The 6,070-nt window shown below is 44.8% G+C and overlaps 1 non-coding gene and 1 pseudogene across 1 annotated transcript; one reads left to right on the forward strand and one right to left on the reverse strand.

Annotated features, from left to right (window-relative positions):
* Positions 1-572: 572 nt before the first annotated feature.
* On the forward strand, positions 573-1,883 carry LOC148164190 (putative vomeronasal receptor-like protein 4; annotated as a pseudogene).
* A 3,670-nt stretch (positions 1,884-5,553) lies between these two features.
* On the reverse strand, positions 5,554-5,635 carry TRNAS-GCU (transfer RNA serine (anticodon GCU)). The gene has a single exon. It is a non-coding gene; the product is annotated as a tRNA-Ser (tRNA).
* Between the last annotated feature and the right edge of the window lie 435 nt (positions 5,636-6,070).

Genomic DNA, 6,070 nt, shown 5'->3' on the forward strand with positions numbered 1-6,070 from the left:
TTCCCATAGCGTCTCCTCAGATTCCTCAGTGGGGCTCAGACCTCCTATAATGACCCTTGCAGGCAGCATTCCAAGGTCCCCCCCACCCTGCCCAGGGTCAGATCTGAGTTTTGCAGCCCACAAACTGTTTCTGGAGGTCGTTGGCCGATTAGGCTTTAAAAGTTGGGGTCTTATCTCAAAAGGCTATGCAGTTTGATTTGATGTTGAGAACTAGGAAAACCCATTGAAAACTTATAAGCAATGAACTCACAGAATCATTCTGGGCTTTAAAAGACAAGTCTGGAGCTATTAAGGTGTATACATCAGAGATATAAAAATTGAAATAATCAGGAGACAAACCAGGAAATTGTTATACTAATCAAACTGAGGTATGTGATGGATGCTGAACATAAGAAGGAGCACAATGATGGATGAGACAGGCTAAACTGGTGAACGATGAAAGATGTGGAAGCGAGAGGAGTTATTAAGTCCCTGTTGTGGGGTGTAGGGAGTGGAGCGGTTAAGAAGAAGACCCAGATTTTCTGCAGTTGGCTGATGATAATATCATATGATGAAGTAGAAAACACAGGGTGACATTGGTTGGGGGACTTTTGGTTCAAGTCAGCCCATGCTGAGATTGAAAATATCTGGAATATATAAAATATTGAGCACATAGGTTGTCTTTGCTGGCATGGAGCCAGAAACCAAAATCTAGATTGCAAATTTAGGTTTTTGTATTCTTATTCCCAAGATTTCATTTGAAGCCACATTGAATGATCTGCAAAGAGTGCTCCCAGGGAAAGGAATAGAGAGTTCTTTGTACAAAAATCTGCTCCATTACTTATATCCTGACTGTCCTTTATACACTAGAAAAGCCCTTTGATATTATTCTTTGCAGATACATATCATCATTACTGTTGCTTTCTTCAGAAGGTGCTTGCTGGATTCAAATTTTTCTGCCCAAGAGGTAAGAAATGGTTTCAGACAATATCAAGGGACCAACGTTTCTCTTTCTCAGTGGACCTGGCATGGTGGGGAACGTCTTTATTTTTGTGAATTACATGTGCATTTTCTTTGGGGACACTAAAAAGAAATCTATACATCTAATTCTCATCCACTTGGCTTTTACAAATATCATAATACTTTTTTCCAAGGTAACACTAAAAACAATAGAAACGTCCGGTTTGAGACACTTCCCGGACGATACAGGCTGTAAAATGTTTGCGTACCTCGAGAGGCTGGCCCGGGGCCTCTCGATCTGCACCAGCAGCTTCCTCACTGTGGTCCAGGCCACCACCATCAGCCCCAGAGCCTCCGTGTGCGCCAGCTTCAAGCCAGCATCCACATGGCATATCCTTCCCTTTTTCCTCTTCTTTTGGATACTCAATTCCTTGCTCAGCATGAACTTACTCTATTACATGAAAAACATCAACAGCCTAAACGGGTCACAAATTGGTGAAAGTGAAGGCCACTGTGTTTTTCTACCAGCAAGCCAGACAATGAGGTGGGTTTTTCTCATTCTCATGGCCCTGTGAGATTTCCTGTTTCTGGGTCTCATGGGCTGGGCCAGTGTCTCCATGGTATGCGTTCTCCATAAGCACCACAAGCATGCCGGCTACCTGCAGAAATCCAAGGTTCTCTACCACAACCCCCCTGAGATAAGAGCCGCTCACAGTGTTCTCCTGCTGATGCTTTGTTTTCTTTTCTCTTATTGGACAGATTGTATTATTTTGTTAAGCTTAAATTCCTCCTTAGAGAATAATTCTTTCATATTAATTGTTCGAGAGTTTCTAATTCTTGGTTATGCAATTCTCAGCCCATTCGTGCTGATTCACAGAGATAGACATGTGGTTGAATGTTTGGCACACTCAGTAAAACTAAAAAAATGTCTGTTCTGTCATTGATCATTTCAGTAAGGAAGCTTGAAACAACCATTAGTTTTACTATGCTGTGTTTAAAAATAAAACAGTTACAGGTAACATGAACATGTAACAGATATGTTAAAGATGGAATGAAACTTGTTCTCATAAAAGGAACTGGGCACCTTGGGCCCTGAGCTGACACAGGAGACCAGGAACAGGGACTCAGTCATTTTGTTTTGCATCCTGCCACCCTCCAGAAGTAGCTTAAATTCTCATGTTGGGAAGATGGCTCCTTCACTACCAAGACTCCAGGAGTAAGAAGTGAGGAAACAGTTTGGCCACGTTTATCAAAAGTACGAGAGCATTTACCTTTTGACCCAGTAATTCCACTTCTAGGACCTGATCCTATAAATGTAATTGTTCATGTGAGAATTACAGTAGGAAAATATTATACGTTGCAGAGTTATTTTTTAAGAAACAAATATCCAGCCAAAGAGATTATTTTTCTAGTTATTTGAAAACATCCCTCCATCCATAAATATCCATCCTTACAAAGGGATTTTATAAAATTTTTGAAAAAATGAGCAAGTTTGAATATGTATATAGGGTGTGACATCCATGGGAGATTTTAATCGATGAAAGAAAAGCAATTCCAGAGTAATGGTATCAAATGGAATAAAATATATTTAATTTGATGTTATGTACATGAAGAATCTCTGGTAGAATAAAAAATAAACTGTAAAAATATTTTCCTGTTTTGAGAAAAACCAGGTAAATGGAGGCATAGTAGGCAGAAGTTCATTTTATGTCTTTCTATATTTTCTGATTTGCTAAACATGTGAATGTATCTTTTTTTTTTTTTAGATTTTTATTTGAGAGAAAGAGAGATAGCAAGAGAGAGATTGTGCAAGCAGGGGGAGAGGGAGAAGCAGGCTCTCCACTGAGCAGGGAGCCCGATGAGGGGCTCAATCCCAGGACCCTGGGACCATGACCTGAGCGGTAGGCAGCCGCTTAACCAGCTGAGCCACCCAGGTGCGCCAGTGAATGTATCTTTTTACATAAATAAATAAGCTAAGTTTAAAAACAATTTGTGGGGTTTTTTTCTAGCCATCATTTCTGAGTGCTCTGGTACCCCTACAATGCAAACTGTCTATTATCAGAGAGCACAAAATAATCTGGCTTTACATTAATTTAAATGAAGAATTTAGTTCTTAATTTCTGAAATCAGAATTAATTATAGGGATGTGTGTACAGTGTATGGTTCAGGCAATAGTATGTCTGATGAAGTCATCTTGAAATATATCTGATTTTTTTTATTTATTACATATGTTTTTAGTAAAAAAATCTTAGAATTGATATAAATAGGCTTTCCCTCCATTTTTAAGAACCTCTTTACCATAGTTCAGGTTTGCTTATGTATGCTTGTGGGTATTTTATTCCTGTACTAAACACCGGTAATTACCTACTTCTTTTTGGCTTCGTTATACCATGTCCACACTTCAAAAACTTTAATAAGCTACTGACGTTATTATGTTATAGTGGAATTTTTTTAAAAGCTTATTTTCCTCATAGTATTGTGGGTGCCTGAAGGCTCCAGAGCGGAGCATTTCTTAGGCTTGGCGTCTTCCCAGCTCTGTGTAGAGCAGAGGAAGCTGAGAGTCTTGACCAGCCCTCCGAGGACAAGCCTGTGAGTCCGGAGGGAGGACACCGAGGTCGCGGTGGGAAATGAGCTGGGCCCAGGCCGGGGAAGGGTCTGTGTTGCACGTGTTCCTCTCGCACACTCCTCTTGAGCTCCAGAGCATCCTGCCTCCATCCATTCCCTCCCCGCTCCCGCGAGTTTAAGGAAGACAACTTGGTCTTTCCTTGGAAACGGTCCCTTGCGACGTGCCCCAGCACCGCCCCCGGCCCTCGCCAACCCCCCTAACACTTTCAGGGATCGGTTTCGGATGTAAGCCCCAAACCAGCCTCTGAGACTGACGAGAGCAGGAGCACTCAGTACACCCAGTCATCGCCAGGCAATCCTCTGCCTTCAAGGAGTATTTACTGAAGACATGAGAGTAACTGGATGAGTTCAAGTTTATGTCATCCCGGATGGGTAAGTAATGTCAGAGAGTATTCTCCAGTTCCTCCTTGGGACAAGCACTAAAGAACGTAGAGAGAAATGACAAGGATAAGAATCACTTCTACGAGGTTCAGGGCAGAAGGACGAACCCTGAGAGAAATTGGGAAAGGCATGTGGCAGTCGGGGGGAGGGGGGGACTGCCATCTCCAGGTGTAAAAACACACGGCCTTATTGCATCACCAGAAAATGACAACCTGTACGTTATCTTCCCTGAAAGGGTCACCACACAATGCAGTACCTTTGTTTGAGAGGGAAGTATTTTCCTTGTATTGGTCTTCCACAGGCCGCTCGCTTCTGGGAAGCCAAGTGTTTGGGCAAAGACTCCTACTTTCAGATTTTCTTTCCCATTAATGCACTTTCGTTTTCTCTTCATTATAAATAGCCCCAGACTCTAAATATATTCCCAGGCGGGCCTATGAGGTTTTCGGTGGTTTTGTACTAGGTTATGTGGAAGAGGTGCTGCCAAGTTTGTTTGCGGAAGATGGGATAGTTTCCCAAAGAGAGGAATGGGAGAAAGCAGGCCGAGGGCGCTGGGCCAGCCCCTAGAGGGCAGTACTGAAGCTCTCCGATGAGTAAGACTATTCTTATGGTAGTATTTCCAATTTTCAATGTGGTTTTAAATTGCTATCCTAAAATGTCTTCGCCTTTTTTTAACGAAGGTTTCGGAAAAATATTTTTACTAAATTATCTTAAAAATAATAGCTTTTAGACAGAAGGCGATGTAATTGCAAGAACTACCTGAAATTGGAGGAGAGAAAATTTTCCAATCATGTTCCTAAATGGGTAGATCTCAAACATCTATCAATCCCAAACCTATACTCTATTGTTATATAACTACAAAATACGAAAAGAATTGTGAAACGAAATTTCCACTGTCCCAGACAATCTCGCTTACTCGGGTGTTAGTGGTAACACTGTAAAATGAAACAACAATTTGGAAACTGGTCAATCTGGTGGATGGGTAAAAAGATTCACAGATTCAGGCCTTTGACCAAGTAATTCTCCTAATTATGAATTGCTTAAAAACAAAAGCCCTTCAAGGAGTAGGCTAAATATCAAGAGAATAGATTTGGTTGGGTGATGTTGGGTGATACTGAGGAATAATCTGCAAAATCTGCTCTCAAAAACTAATGTCCCCAAAGCAGGAACACTCCCTTAAGGAAGGAAGGGGTGAACTGCAGAGGTCACGTAGTCAGTAAAGAGGAAGGTAACCTTCTCCAGTGAAACTCAGCACACTGAGCACATCTTTCTTTCTTTCTTTCTTTTTCGTTTATTGATTGACGTAATCTCTACCCCAAAGTGGGTCTGGAAGCCCTGACTCCCAGACCAAGAGCCACATGCCCTTTCTATGCCCTTTCTTTCTCTCTTTCTCTCAGAATTTTCTTTCTTTTTAATTTATTGATTGACGTAACCTCTGCCCCAAAGTGGGTCTGGAAGCCCTGACTCCCAGACCAAGAGCCACATGCCCTATCCACTGAGCCAGCCAGCCCTGGCCCGACAGACACCCGAAGGGCGCATACCCGCAACGGGAAAGGCCAGGAGCCGACTTCTGAAAATATTCATGAATGTCTCACACCAAAAGCACAGAACCGACGAAGGTGGGACTTGAACCCACGCGTGCAGAGCACAATGGATTAGCAGTCCATCGCCTTAACCACTCGGCCACTTCGTCTGCACACTCGGGCCTCTGGGGTACTTAATTCCAGAGCTTACCCTCGGGAACTCCCGGCTGCCCTGGGGGGGAGGCCAAGGAGGAGACGGCTCGGGGACGTCCGGGGCGCATGGGGATGGCCGGCTCCCACACGAGTGGACCAAGCACTGGACTGGAAACCTCGCGATGGGGAGAAGGCAGGCTCCGCTCTCCCAGGACTCAGGACAGGGGTCGAGCGGCGACCGCAGCCCCGGGCCGGGGTGGGGGTCGGGGCTCCCTGGCGCGGGCGGCCGGGCCCCCGGGGGCGCATGCGCGCAGGCGGTGGGCGTGGCCCGGCGGCGTGGGAACCTGGGGGCGGTCGGCACCCGCGCGCCGGGGGCGCCCACCTGAGCCCGCCGCGGGCGGGGGCTGCCGCGGCCGGTGCCCCCGGAGCCGACCCCAGGGGCCCTGGCGAGT

The sequence above is a fragment of the Eumetopias jubatus genome, unplaced genomic scaffold, assembly GCF_037043125.1.
Source record: "Eumetopias jubatus isolate StellerSeaLion01/CBP00866 unplaced genomic scaffold, mEumJub1_p1.0 scaffold_6, whole genome shotgun sequence".
Lineage (NCBI taxonomy): Eukaryota > Metazoa > Chordata > Mammalia > Carnivora > Otariidae > Eumetopias > Eumetopias jubatus.